The sequence below is a fragment of the Phascolarctos cinereus genome, unplaced genomic scaffold (genome assembly GCF_003287225.1).
Source record: "Phascolarctos cinereus isolate Bilbo 61053 unplaced genomic scaffold, phaCin_HiC Scaffold_1;HRSCAF=81, whole genome shotgun sequence".
In the NCBI taxonomy this organism is placed as follows: domain Eukaryota; kingdom Metazoa; phylum Chordata; class Mammalia; order Diprotodontia; family Phascolarctidae; genus Phascolarctos; species Phascolarctos cinereus.
Genome location: NW_027555514.1, coordinates 254406150 through 254422357, shown reverse-complemented (window position 1 = coordinate 254422357; position 16208 = coordinate 254406150).

Genomic DNA, 16208 nt, shown 5'->3' with positions numbered 1-16208 from the left:
ATAATTTTCACACTACTAATGTTCTAACTTCCATTGAAATCTGTCTATGTTCAGAAAAAAATAATGTCAAAGCCATTAATATAATACAATGACTTGAATAGGAACTGAGAGCTGTACTCAGCCTAATATATACAGCATGTCATTAAGCTTTTGTGAGCCATATTTTCAATAACTATAGAAAGTTACTAAGAAAAGCCCATTAATGCATGCTCCTGTACTTTGGATATCTACTTAAACTAATATTCTCATTGGAAAATGCAATATGTGTGTGTGTGTATGTGTGTGTGTGTGTGTGTGTGTATTAAAATCTTCCAGATTTGGAAGAGTGGGGGGGGGGAGAGAGAGAGAGAGAGAGAGAGAGAGAGAGAGAGAGAGAGAGAGAGAAAGAGAGAGAGAAACACAATTACAAATATTATAGAAAAAAATGAGGTGGAAATTTTTTAAAAGACTATATAGTTTTTTAAGATAATACAGAATTCCATAATGTTTACATCCCCTCTTTAAAATGTATTTGTAGGTACACTTTTATATTTAAAAAAATTATTTTGATCTATGTCAAGGAATTTAAGTAAATTTCTTTAGTGCTAAATTTTTGTAGAGTTGTCTAAGCGTGCTGCCTCCTCCAATTCCTTAGTGTAATTGTACTCCTAAACTGATTGCAATCTGGGTTCCAACTGTACTATTCTTATGAAGCTCTCCTCTCCAGAGACAATTGTAATTTCTTAATTGATATATCTCAATCTTGATCCTTTTTGCCTCCATTTGATGATAATTAATAAGTATTTATATAGATCAATAAATCATGCAAAACACTTTATTTTATTGAATCCTCAGAACACTGAAGTAGATGTTATTTTCTCCATTTTATAGATACGGGAAGTGAGGTGGAAAAAGATTATGTGATATGCCCAGGGTCATACACTTAGTCTGAGAGAGGATTTCAATTCTAATCTCCAATGAGAATACAAAGTGCTCATGTTGGCTTCTAAGACACCAACCTTATGGCTTCTCAATTAGGTCACCCATTCTGCTCATTCTGCTCTTGAGTGTGGGTGTCTTATGATTCCTTGTCCTTCCTCCTCTTCTCCATCAGCTCTGACCCTTTTAGTAATTCACTTTCCTAGGTTTTGTTTGTTTGTTTGCTTAACTTGCCCATTTATTTCCTGGTCCAAAATTCCCTGTATCTCTGGGGATCTATCAGTTTGGTTTTTTTTTTTAATTTTATTTACTTTATTTTTAACTTATGCAATAAAACAAGTATTTCCATAGCATAGTAGAATTTTTTTAAAAAGATGATTGCACATAAAATTGCAAATCTACTATGTAAAATTTTCTGTTCCTTTTAAATATAAAGTTATCATGTAAATTTATTTTTCCACTTTTTTTTCTTCCCTCAATCTGCCTTCAGTCTTCCCTCTCTCAGCCCTCTGATATCCAAGCATTTTTGATAGATGAAAGTTCTTGAGGCTGTGAGGTGAAAATTTGTGAGGTGAAATGTCTTAAGGCCCTGTCTGCTTCTGGATGGAGAGGCCCTGAAGCCTACTGGTTGTTAATTTAACAGAATTGAAATAGAGATGTCCAGGCTTCATTTAGGCCAAACCTCAACCCCTTGAGGTCTTGTCTTTCCTGAGGTCCTCTCAAGTTGTCTGAGATGGGCAACTGCTTTACCCCTTCATGTTTACTTTACATTCATTTTGTGGTGACATTCGGTCTGTTTGTGGAGGAAATTTGGAAAGCCTGGAAATTTCTGACCTACTCCACTGTCTTCTCAGAATACAATTACGATTTCCTAGTTTAAATGGTATCTTCTATGCACATGATTCCTCATTATATATATCTGGCCTCAAGCTCTTCCCTAAGCTCTAGTTCCATGTTTTCCATTTGTTGTTGTTTAGTAATTTTTCAGTAATGCCCAACTCTTTATGAACTCATTTAGGGTTTTCTTGGCAAAGATAAAGCAGTGGTTTGCCATTTCCTTCATATATATATATATATATATATATAAATTTATTTATTTTTAGTTTTCCACATTTACTTCCACAAGATTTTGAGTTCCAAATTTTCATCTCATCTCACCCTCCCCCACCCCAAGATGGCATGCATTCTGAATACCCCTTCCCCTAGTCTGCCCTCTCTTCTATTTCTCCTCCCCTTCTCTTATCCCCTTCCCCTTCTATTTTCCTGTAAGGCAGGATAGACTTCTGTACCCCATTTACTGTATTTATTTCCCAGTTGCATGTGAAAACTTTTTTTTAAAATATGTGTTTTTAAAATTTTGGGTTCCAAATTTTCTCCCTTCCTCCCTCCCCACCCACTCTCATTGAAAAGGCAAGCAACTCAATACAAGTTATACATATTCAGTTATGCAAAACATTTCCATAGTAGACATGTTGTAAAAAACTAACTCTATTTCCCTTAATCCTATCCTGTCCCCCCATTTATTCTATTCTTTCTTTTGACCCTGTCCCTCCTCAGAAGTATTTGCTTCTGATTACCCCTTTCCCAATCTGCCCTCCTCTCTATCATCCCCTGCTCTCTTGTCCCCTTCTCCCCCTATTTTCCTGTAGGGTAAGACAGATTTCCATACCCAATTGAATGTGTATGTTATTCCCTCCTTAAGCCAAATCCTATGAGAATAAGATTCACTCATTCCCTCTCACCTTCCCCGTTTTCCCCTCCACTGTAAGAGCCTTTTCTTTTGTTTTTTGAGATAATTTACCCTTTCTACCTCTCCCTTTCTTCTTCTCCTAGTATAATCTCTCTCATCCCTTAATTTTATTCTCCAGATATGACCCCTTAATCTTCAACTCACCCTGTGCCCTCTACTATCTATCTATCTATCTATCTATCTATCTATCTATCTATCTATCTCATACATACATATAATTTTTTCCCCTCCAACTACCCTAATACTGACAAAGGTCTCATGAGTTATAAATATCATCTTTCCATGCAGGAATGTAAACAGTTCAACCTTAATAAGTCTCTTATGATTTCTCTTTCCTGTTTACCTCTTCATGTTCCACTTGAGTCTTGTATTTGAAAGTCAAATTTTCTATTCAGCTCTGGTCTTTTCATCAAGAATGCTTGAAAGTCCTCTATTTCACTGAATGACCATTTTTCCCCTGAAGGATTATACTCAGTTTTGCTGGGTAGGTGATTCTTGGTTGTAATCCTGTCTCCTTTGCCCTCGGAATATTATATTCCATGCCCTGCGGTCCTTTAATGTAGAAGCTGCTAAATCTTGTGTTATCCTGATTGTGTTTCCACAATACTTGAATTGTTTCTTCTGGCAGCTTGTAATATTTTCTCCTTGACCTGGGAACTCTGGAATTTGGCTATATTCCTAGGAGTTTTCCTTTGGGGATCTCTTTCAGGAGGAGATCTGTGGATTCTTTCAATTTCTATTTTGCCCTCTGGTTCTAATATCAGGGCAGTTTTCCTTGATAATTTCTTGAAAGATGATGTCTAGGCTCTTTTTTTGATCATGGCTTTCAGATAGTCCAATAATTTTTAAATTCTCTCTCCTGGATCTATTTTCCAGGTCAGTTGTTTTTCCAATGAGATATTTCACATTGTTTTCTAATTTTTCATTCTTTTGGATTTGTTTTACAGTGTCTTGATTTCTCATAAAGTCACTAGCTTCCAATTGCTCTATTCTAATTTTTAAGGAAGTATTTTCTTCAGTAAGCTTTTGGACTTCCTTTTCCATTTGGCCAATTTTTCTTTTTAGGGCATTCTTTCCTCATTGGCTTTTTGGACCTCTTTTGCCATTTGGGTTAGGCTGTTTAAGGTGTTATTTTCTTAGGTATTTTTTTGGGTGTCCTTTAGCAAGCTGTTGACTTGTTTTTTCATGATTTTCTTGCATCACTCTCATTTCTCTTCCCAGTTTTTCCTCTACTTCCTTACTTGCTTCTCAAAATCCCTTTTGAGCTCTTCCAAGGCCTGGGACTGATTCATATTTTTCTTGGAGGCTTTGGATGTAGGAGCTTTGACTTTGTTGTCTTCTTCTGGTTGTATATTTTGATCTTTGTCACCAAATAAGATGATATAGTCTGACACTTTTTGTGCTGCTTGCTCATGATCCCAGCCAATTATTTGAGTTTAAACTCTTTGTTAAGGTAAGAGTCTGCTTCCAATGTGGAGAATATACTGTCCCAAGCTTCAGGGGTTTCTACAGCTGTTTTCAGAGATACTTGTAGGGACCTGTAAGTTTTCAGTTCTTCCAAGGTGGTATGATAAGGGTCGAGGTTTTTACTTGTTTCCTGGCCTGTGTTCTGGTCTATTAGTGACCTCAAGCACTCCTTTCTGTCCTGGAACTGTGAAGAATGTTTCCTCTTCACTGTCACTACAAGCTCCACCACACCAGCACTCTTCCTTGCCCCAGGACCACCACCCAGAGCTGTGACCCAGATCCAAGCACAGGCAAAGCAAGAGATTTCTGCCTCAGTACTGGCAAATACATCCCTGAAATCCCCCTCTGATCAGTCACTCAATTCCCCCTCAGTCTGTGGGCCAGAAGCTTAGGATGCAGCCCCCACCCTGGCACCCATGTTCTGAGCTCTGGAGCTGGCTCTGACCTAGCTCCTCTCTCACCTCAGAAACAGACTTCTCCCACTGACCTTCTAAGTTGTCTTTGGTCTTTGTGGGTTCAGAGGTCTGGAAGCTGCCACAGCTGCCCGAGATTCAGTCCTCCGAGGGCTGCTCCAGGTTCGCTGTGTCCTGTGAGCCCATGCCACACTGCACTCCTCTTGCTACCCAGCGCAATATACCTTTCTGGTCAACCGTCCAGGTTGTCTTGGGCTGGAAATTTGCCTCACTCTGTGTTTTTGTGGGTTCTGCTGCTTTAGAATTTATTTAGATCCATTTTTACAGGTATTTGGGGGGTTTGGGAAAAGCTCAAGCAAGTCACTAGTTTCACTCTGCCATCTTGGCTCCACCTCCTATCAACTCTCTGCTATTTCCTTCTCTAGCTCATTTTGTAGATGAGGAAACTGAGATAAACAGGGTTAAGTGACTTGCCCAAGGTCACATAATGAGTAAGAGTCTGATGCCAGATTTGAACTCACAAAGATGGGTCTTCCTGACTCCAGTCCTGAAACTCTATGTACTATGCCACCTAGTTATTCATACTATTAATTACTTGTTGATAAAAAAATAGTCCTTTTAAAAATGCACAACATTCCTTCAAAACTCTGCTCAAGCAAAAAGCCTTCTACCTGGTATGTTTCCTGATCCTAACAGCTACTTGTGTTTTTCCTCCCAAATAATCTGGTATCTATTTTGAATATTCCTAAGTAAATTCTGTCTCCTCCAGTTAGAATGTGTCTCCAATGCCTAGTTCAGTATGTGGTACAAAGTAGGTAGTATATAATTGCTCACTGATTAGTTAATTCATTACCCATATCCTATTTTTATTTTATATGATATTTATGTACGTACTGTTCTCCCATTAGATTATAAACTCCTCAAGTATGGAGATTGTGTCATTTAAAATGATTGTATCCCAGTCCCCTATCAGAATAAGTCTCCAAATCTAGAGATATAATGGCCAGTATCAGGAGCATTCCATACATAAATTAGGACATGTAGAATTTAAAGACGTGCTCCCTTGTGGAGGAAGGTATTGCGCCTTAAGGGGTTCTATGTACAAGGGATCATATGTAAAGGCCTCAGCTCAAACTTAATAAGTCAATCAATGAGCATTTATCAAGTCTTAACTAAGTATTGACTTAACTGTGTATGCATGCATGTATGTATGTATGTATGTATGTATGTATGTATGTATGTATGTATACTTAAAGGAAATACATGGTCCTTGACCTGAAATAGTTCACATTCTGAAGACAGAGACAACCTATGAAAAATTGTACACACAAGCTATTAAGAGCCCAGATGATGTTTATTCCACCTAGTAGTTATTCTACCCTGTGGTCTAATACTAGGCATATTTCTTAGGCAAGGTTGATACATACAGACCTAAAGAAACTATGGTAACTACAGGATTGGGGCCACTTCTGCAACACAATCTTAGGCCATATTAAGGAAGTCATAGTATCCCGGATAGTGATGGTCATTGACCAAATTTACTTTGCCATAGTCAGACCCCAACTGAAGCATTATGTTCATTTTTGCCTTCTAGTTTTTAGATAGAATGTTAACAAAGCAAGAGTGTCCCAAAGAGAAAAATCAGCATGGTGACGGTCTTGAAAGCACATTCTAAAATGTCAGGTGAAGTAGCAGAGCATGCCTAGCCACTAGTTTATCTTTCTTACATTTGTGGTATTATCATGTAGTATTGTTTGCTTGGCCTCATGAATTCAGAAGTAGGAGCAATGGAAACTTCAAAGGGGAACATTTTTTGAAGACCAAGTCTCATAGACTTAGCTCTTCTCAGCAATGTGATGTTCAAAGACCATTCTGCAAGACTCATGGTGGAAAATGCTGTATACATCCAGAGAAAGAAATATGGAGTCTGAATGTAGATCAAAGCATACTATTTTTCTTTTTGTTTTGTTTCGTCTTTTTCTTTCTCATTTTTTTTTCACTTTTGTTCTGATTCTTCTTTCATAGTATGACTAATGTGGAAATATGTTTAACATGATTATACATGTGTAGCCTATACCAGATTGCAAGCCATCTTGGAGAGAGGGGGAGATAAAGAAGGGGGAAATTTTAGAACTCAAAATCTTGTAAAAGTGAATGTTGAAAACTAAAAATTAATTAATTAAACAAAAGGAAAAGAAACAAAAATAAAAACAAAGAGGCACACTTAGGTTTGATGCATGGGGGGGGAAAGTCCTATCAGGACAATTCAAAAGAGAAATGGGCTGTCTCATGCAATGAGTTCCTTCCTCAATGTAAGGAAGTCTTCAAGCAAAATCTAGATGACCACTTGTTGGATAAATTGTAGAGTAGATTCAGATATGGCCCACACTAAATGGGTCCTGAGATCCCATCCAAATCTGAATTTCTGTGATTCTATGCTTGGATTTTTCCTAAATATTATGTAATATTTAGAATCCACTAGAATCTCTTGCCAAATAGCCTGGGCAATTTTACCCCCTCAAAGTTGGTGGAAACTCTCCCTAAGATGTGACTGATCCAGTGAACTAGGGCTTGAGTTATGGGAGCACTTTGCTTAGTTTTCTGGAGTGGAAAAACATCAGCCCATGAAGTGAATATTCAGGGTCCCTCAGCCTTGAAGGACGGCCTATTGCTGTTTGAGTTATCATAATCATCTGATTCAATAAACTTAGTAGAAGATAATGGAGAAAAGGGAGTGGGGGTGTGTCTATCTGAATCAGTGTTACCTTGCTGAGTATCTATTCTGTGATTTGTTTACTAAACTTTCTTTTTAAGGGTCAAATGGCCTCTCATTTTATTATAATTCTGAACCTGAACTACTATTATGACCTAAATCAGTTCTGGCCCAAACTGTATGTTTGTATACATGTTTACATAATTTTTTTTTTGTAATATAAATGGGAGGTTTATTACTGGAAAGACTGATATTCATTTAATTTGGTATGAAGGGAGAGCAGTGGTCTAGGAGTCACAGGATTATAGACATAGAAGTGAAAGACCTCAGTTCATCTCTTATAACTCCATATTTTTAGGAGATTAAATTTTTAAATGTGAATATATTCCTGTTATTAAACAATTAAAAAAATACTAAATATAACCTTGAAGTCTCAAACCTACAAAAGAAAGCCTTTTCAGTGATTATTAAGAGGCCAACAATGATCAAACCTGATATGATGTAATCCTATTTTGTTCCTCACTCCTCCAGACTCTAGAGTGAAACAATGCAACTTTTCATTAAGATTCCATCATTTTCAACATTGGTCTGTGGATTTTCCTATTAGCTGCCATGGTTTGGTATTTTATGCTTTTTTGCCAATCTTCATTTCTCACTTTTTCATTTTGATTTTTATCTCAATAAATAAGTTGGAACTACAGAGCCAGCTTAGTGTAATGGAATATACACAAGGATTAGAGGGGAGTTGTGTGTGTGTGTGTGTGTGTGTGTGTGTGTGTGTGCGTTTTAACTTTTGTGAATACATTTTTTAGATAACTTGTGCTATTCAATTATTTGGAGCCTAGGACTAATTGTATATGATCTACAATGTATGAATTCACTTAAGAATGAATTAATTTCCTCTGTAAAGGAAATCCTCTGACTTATATGGCATTTGTTGCTGTTAAAAATTGGCATTATTTACACCATGGTCTTTATTATTTCTCATTTAAGAGCTTCTTCATAAAGCTGATATACCCTTATCTGACCCTTATTTAACAGTGTCTCACATATTCTAGTAGCCCAAATGACAATTTCTCTGTGAAAACACCAGGAAAAAAAAATTAAGAATTATTTCTTCAAAAAGAAAAAAAAAACCTCAGCAAATCTCATTTAGTTTGCCATTATTTACTACTTCCTTATTACTTTTCACAAATTGCAACCTTTTAACCATTTAATATTTGCTGTAGAAACTCACTATGGGGACATAAATCTCAAAATTTCTTAGCTTATAAAATTGTAAAACTAGAACCAGAAGGGACCTACGTTGGGGGTCATGTCTTCTAATCCTTTCATTTTACAGATGAAGAAACTGAGGCCCTTAGATAGCAACTTGCCCAAGTTCATATCCAACATCTCTCAATTCAGCATTCTTTCTATTGAGTCATAAGGTATGTTCTTTAGTACTTTGTATGTGTTATTAACAATTAGTGAAAGACTTAGTCTTTTGATTTATCATTAGCAATCTTCATCATCCAAGAAGCTTTGATATTTCTTTGGGGCTTTTCTTACTATTTTCTTCCTTGACTTCCCCTATACCAAAAATAGAGAAGATATTAATTATTGGCAGAGAGGGATTTTTCCAAAGAAAATTTGCTATCTCTTGCATGTCATTACTTCTTAATTTAATGAATAAATAGCTGGTTGTGTGATTTGTGTGGTGTATATTTTAGTGTGATAGCTAAATTGACTAAATTTTAAATTTTCTTCTTGTTTGTTTGTTTTTCCCTCCTTGTCAATCATGGCATATAAGCAGGTTATAAAGGTGGCCATGACTGTGACCTCCATTGTAGACTTCCTCAAAAGTATGTAATTCTCCATGTCGTAGTGGTTCTCAGACTTGCTATGGTAGAAAGAGTATTGGACTTGGAGAATTTGGGTTCAAATACCATCTCTGCAATTTACTTTCACTGTGACCTTGGGCAAGATATTTCTCTTCTCTGGGCCTGAGTGTCTTCATATATAAAACAAAGAGGTAAAATTTGATGGCTTGTATGGTCTATTCCAGCTCTAAATGTATGATTGCATGATTATTGCAGCCTCATCCTTCCATAATGGGATCTGTATTGCCATTGCTGTCATGACTTTTAATTTCAATGTTGGTGTTATACTTGCCCCTGAAATCCCTTATTTATATCCAGAAGGGCAAAGGCCTTTGATGTTGAGACAATTTCTCCCATGAACTTTTCTTCTCCACTCTGTGGTACTATCATACCAGTGACCTCTAAGTGGATGAGATCGCTTATGGTTTCTATACTAATAGTACTGATAGACTGAAGTGAGAAAGGCCTGGTTTCCAGTATCGATTCTGACATTTACTAGCTGTCTGATCCTAGGAAAATCAGCTAACCTCTCCAAGCCTCAGTTGTTTTATCCATAAAATGGAGATAGTAATGCTTATAGGCATATCTCACAATGCCTTTGTGAGGATCACATGTGATAATGTATGTAAAGTGGTTCATAAAACCTAAAGCACCATACAGATGTTAGCTGCTTTGTTGTTATTAAATAATGGTAATATGAGTGAATATCTGAAGAGGCTGAGTCAACAGCAATAAAGATTATCAAGGGAAGCAGTGAATAAAATACTGAGTGATGGTGGCAAGAGAATGAATTCTAGTAGCTGAGGAGGCAATGTGGTACAGTGTAAAGGAAGCTGGAATTGAGTCAAAGGAGCAGAGTGTCAACTGTAAATCTGCTGCTTATTACCGTGTGATCTTGGGCACTACCCTTAACTACCCTAGGCTTTGCTTTCCTCATCTCTAAAATGAGAAGGTTGGCCTTGTTGACTTTTGAGGACTCTTCCAGCTCTAAATCTCGTACCTTATGACCCTATTAATTGTGGAACAGGATGATTTAGTCCAGTCATTAAGGGACCTATTTTGAATGATGAATGAATCTTTCAAATACGTAATGGATGGAGCACTGAGCTAGCAGGCAGGGGATCTCAATTCCATCACACATCTGGATACACCTGTACGACCTTGGGCAAACCACTTCTCTCTGAACCTCTGTTTCTGAATCTGTAAAATGAGAAATTTGGATGATGTGATTTTTAATTTTTTTTTGGTCTAACAGTTTATGGTTCTACTTTAATTACTTCTACATAAACTGGCATACCCATTAATGTACAAAATTTAGAAGTCCATTTAATATTCTCAAAAAGGGACTCTGAAGTGAGATGGGATAAAAGTAGGAAGAGCCCACTCACTTTAGAGATGGACAATTTGAAGCACAAGAGTTGAGTATGAGTTGTCTGCTGTGGTATAGTGAATGAACATAGCAGCTAGAACTCCAGGCCACTTTTCCTAATGTCTTATCCCCTTTCCAGTAGACTCAGCAGCAAACTCAGCCTGCTTCTTAGATGGAAGTGGGATGACCCATCAAGGTGATAGTAGAAGCCAACATAGGACAGGAGAAAATCCTAAGTGTGAAAGATTTAAAAAGGTAGGAAAAGTGTCACATGACACATACATTAGTTGTTATTCAGTCACTTCTGTTATATCCAACTCTTTGTGACATCATTTTAGGGTTTTTTTTTTGGAAAGATACTGGAGTGGTTTGTCATTTCCTTCCGCAGCTCATTTTACAGATGAGGAAACTGGGATGAACAGGGTAAAGTAATTTGCTGAGGGTGACACAACTAGTAAGTGTCTGAGGTCAGATTTGAACTCACAAAGATGAATCATCTGACTCAGGCACAGTACGCTATCCACTGTAACACCTAGCTGCTCATATACATTAAGGAAGGTACTAAACACAGTTAGGTTAGAAGTAGCAGTGTGGTTAGCATTCACATGGGAAAGTAGTACATGTAACTACTTAAGTAGATGTTTTATAATAGTACTGATGTGCCTGGAGAAAATAACATTATGCCATTAGTGTCCTCATGACAAAGAGAAACAATTTTGGTTAATGGATTTCATGATGGGCTACACAATTCTGTGCATGTTCTCAGAGCATATAATCCAATAATTACTGGCTGATTGGATCCATACCCAGCACAATGACACCTTCATTATGTGGTCACACGTTTAAAAAAAAATTCAGCAAATTTAGGTGCATTTGTCGGTGCCTGTGATATGCACATTTGCAATTAAAAATTTCCATAAGATGATTATTTCATTGAAATGACACCTAGAGAGTAAAATGGTGACCTTTATTAAGTTTCCAGTTACAGAGTTGTCTATGGCTGCAATGTTTCGATTTAACTTCTTTTTTTTTTAATCTTTGTTTCTAGCTGTCAAATAATTTTAAAATTTTAAAGCTCATTACTTCTGACACTCGGTTGTCTATAGATTTTACCAGATTCTTTCCATCCCATAGTCGATCATAGTTCTTTTGCTTGGGGGACATAGTGCATTTAAAATGAGAATTGATAGCCTGCTGAGCCCAACTGTGATTCTATTAAGAATCCACCTTCTCTGTCAAAACAGTGAAACACAAATAAACATCTCCACTTACAGACTGCTGGGCTTGATGGGAGTCTGGGCTCCACTTAAAGGTAGGAGAACAGGAACCAAGGATCCTATCTTGGATAATTTTCTAATTAACCTTGCTTTGAAATGAGCTGACTTCTAGAGACACCAGTCCTCAGACTTAACAATTTTTTTCCTTTTGTGAGTTTGGTGTTCATGATGCAATCAAATGCATTTTGCCTTAGTTCCAAGTCCTCAATTCATATTTGAGAGGAAAAAATTGCATCAAACACTTTTGACATGCAAAGTGATATATCAATCAATTATTCGGAGAAGCACTTATTTAATAGTTGCAATATTGTAGTTTGGGTCTTTTTGAAATGTGTGAATTAGTAACAGAGGCAGCATGAGGGTAGTGGCTATAGATACAAATACAGATATAAACATAGATATAGATAAAGCTATTGGATACCCCTCCTTTCTCATTCAATCAAAGATTTAGAATTAGAAGGTTCATGAGAGAGAAGAGTCCAACTCCATTTTACAGACAATGAAACTGAGGAATAGCAAAATTAAGAGGTTGACCCAGTCTTACAGCTAGTAAGTACATGAGTCAGGTCTTTGTAACTATCATGGGAAGTACATTTCTATTGAAATGACAGAGTATTGGGCTAGAAAATCCCTTGTGATCATGAAAAGTATTGCACACTTCCCACATAGAATTCAATCTGCTTTCTCTCTCTCTCTCTCTCTCTCTCTCTCTCTTTCTTTCTTCCTACCTATTTGCCATCCATGATTCCTTTGATTTGCCTTTCATACATATGCATTCCTACACACTAACTCAATGGAGTGGCTTATGTAATTTCAGTATAGGAGTTTGCCACCATCATGGATGATGTCCTACATAGGGTTTAAATGGAAAGTTAGCTTTCTCCTGTCCAATTGAAACGTTATGCTATTGTTACAAACCCCAGAAGGTCTCTAAGGTAGTTTTTTTCCCCTTAAAAGGTATTAAAATCAACTGTGGGACTTAACTGACCCAGGGCACATTAATCTGTTTAAAATAGGATGATTCTAAACATTCATTGATGGTTACAGAAGATATCTTTGGAAAGTTTAAAATAAAGGTTCTCATGAGTATGCAGAATATTGATACCTTGCTCATATATACTATACAAAACAACTCTATGCCTTTACTGAAAAGGTGGCTATTTTGATACAATTGTATGGAAGATCCATATTTGGACAAGTTAGACTCACATAAGGAGCTCAGTTTCCTGACTATGATGGTACCTCTAACATCGTGAGATAATAAACTTAGAGATGAAAGTAGCCTTCAAGATATTTGTAACCCCTTCATTGTACAAATACATGAAGTAAGGTTTTGAGAAGTTAAGTAATTTGCCTAACATCACAGAGTAAATGTCAGAGGCAGGATTTGAAGAATGAAGCATGGGAAGCCTTTCTTGATTGAAACTTAATTCCAAGGCAAGTGCTCTATTACCTCTGCCATACTGCTGGTATCTCACAAATGAATACTATTAGATATAAACTGAGCCAAGCCAGACAGTAAGAATTACCAGCATAAGGAAGGAAGGAAGGAAGGAAGGAAGGAAGGAAGGAAAAAAAAGAAGGAAGGAAGGAAGCTATTTTGTCACTAGGAACATTTCTAAGAAAGAAGAGTAGCACACATGATTTTGTTGAAAGTCTCTCATTTCTATTTATTGCCATTTGGTTATTGATGATTTGTCAGCACCTAATTTGTTTCCAAACCAAAGTGTTTATGGAGGAAAATGAAGGAGAGTGAATTTTCCCCTGGTGATTGAAAGAAATATAGGAGGTAAGCTTTTCTTTCGGTTTTTCCCTTGGGAAGAAGAAAGAGTGAATATAAATTCTCTAAGATTTTTAGGTTATTTCTCCTGTCTCTGGCCCTATTTCTATATGCATTTCTTTCAAAGAGGATGAGGTTTAAAATTGGGCTTCTCTGATGATAAGGTATATTTTGGGAACAAAAAAGGAATAGTATCTATCATCATAGGGCTTTTAAAATCAGAAATAAAATGAAAAGAAATATTTGAAGTGCTAAACATCCGGCCTGTTTCTCTGAGGTGTATAAAATGTTTATGGGACCAGCTATGCACATAAGTCCAATAAAAAGTGTCAAAAGGGCATGAATCTCATGAGCATTTTTCCCCCTTTTTAAATTCCTTGGCATTGGCTTTTGGACTTAGAGGTAAAAGAGTTAGGTTTAGGAAGAGATATTTTGAGCCTCAAATTAGGTAATTAATGTAAATCTTAAAAGGGCTATATAAATGCCAGTTATTATTTCTATAATTATTAATTCTTTTCATTAGTCTGCAACCACCAGGCCTCCAATCTAGTGATAACTTTGTTCCCTGAGCCTTCTAGCATATTCCTCCTGAGATTGAGCTGTGTTTATAGACCAATACAGGGATTGTCCTGTAAATATTTAGCACTTGGACTTTCTATCCAGAAAAAAAAATGAAAAGAAAAAAATAAAGAAATGTATGCACAATATACTTTAGAGTTTAAAATATATTAAAACTTTCTTTAATCTAGATGATTAGGAAAACAGTAAACCAAGCCCTGATTTGAAGTGATTATAGATTTCTGAGGTATAAATGCTCATATTGAAAATTTAAAAATGGGCTCTCCAAGGTTAGAATTGACTACAGCATACCTTTGGATTTAAATCTCAGATTTAAATCTGCATGACCTTTGGCTAGTTCTTTCTCTTCTGCTTTTCTGACCTTTCAGGATTATTATAGGCTGAAATACTTTACATGAAAAAAAAATGATCTGTAGAGTGGTACAAGTCAAATCCTATTTAGCCTCTGGCCAACATGTACAGAGAGCACTTGGAGAAGGAGGCTATTAGAGAGCTCAAAGGAGAATGTGTTTCTCCTGTGTCTATAATGTACTCCCTACCACATGGTCTCTGGGAGCAAAAGATAATTCACCCAGGAATGAATGAACTCAAGTGGTAGATGTGAGAGTGGAAAGAAGGGCATAGATGTGAGAAATCTCATGGAAAGGAAGAAAGATAGAGTAAGAAAAAAAGAAGAAGAGTAGGAAGAAAGCAAGACAGAAAAGGAAAGGAAGGAAGGATGATTAATGAAATACCTACTATGTACCAGACATTGGGGATATAAATCTAATTAGGGGGATGATCTTTGTGATCCAGGAGCTTGTATCCTAATAGGAGGAGATATCACATGTTGGCTAATGGTTGTCAGAGAAGAAAATTTTGATTCAAGGAGTTATGCGGTTGGTGGATGGAAATATAGTTCGTGTTTTGAGTCTGTGGTTACCTTTGCACTGCAAAGGTTGTATGGATTTAATTACTATTACTCTCAGAGCAAGAGATAGAAAAGCAGGAGATGTAACATGTGTGATGGCGGCAAATGCAAGATGTCTACAAAGGCACTGGTTTTCAGTTCAATCACATAAGAGGTGGATAAGTATGATCTGTGGATTTCTAGGTATAGTGAGTCAGGTGAAGATAGACTCACTATTCCAGACAGCTAAGCCTTAAATCAGAGTTTCAAGGAACCGTTGCTGTGGGTAGGCCCTATGTGAGGCATATGCAGGACCTTAGCCATGTGGTTTACTGTTCTATGATTATTAGCTTTTTTTAAAGATGCATAGAGAGGAATATTAGGTTGATTATTTATAATACTGAGGCCATATTTTTAATGTATGCCAGGGTTTAAATCTGTAAATCCATTTCAATCATCCATGATTTGATGGGTCTCCCTGTTGCCTACACCCATGATGATTTCAACTGCTCCATGCCTTTGTACGTGCTCCCCATAAGTTATTGTGTCCTCCAAATTCTTCACTTGGATAATCAATCTTCTGGCAACAAGAAACAAGGAAGTAATTTCCAGTAAGTGCAATGTTTTCAAAATAGTAGCATTAGGTAGAAAAACATCTTTTAAGTCACATTTCCCATAGGATTGTAGGATCATAAAGTTGAGATCAAAAGAACATTATATTCCATCCCACTAATCAATAGGTGAGGAAAGTGAACCCTGGAGAGGTGGGAGGATTTGCCCAAAATCACCTAGGTAGTTAATGACAAAACAAAGATTTGAACCTAGGTACTTTGACTGTAAATCTAACTCTTTCCAATTCCTCACTTTGCCTCCCCATATATGCTCAAACAGTTGACAAAAAAGCACCCCCCCAAAAAAAAATAAGCAATGGATCAGTAAACTCTTTATCTCAGTTTCATATATCTACTCTCATTTTTTCCTACCTCTTTGCCATCTTCCTTTTAAGTTGATACAGCTTATTTTGATACCTCTTCATAAGTGGGCAACCACTGGAAAGTAGTTATTACTTTATTTGTGAAGCGTTGTCCTGCAGGTTGGAAATGAATACATTAAGCCCTCAGGGATTGTCAGCTACCTTGCCAGACCATTCATTCTATTTGTAATATTTCTGTGAGACATCAAGGCCAAAAA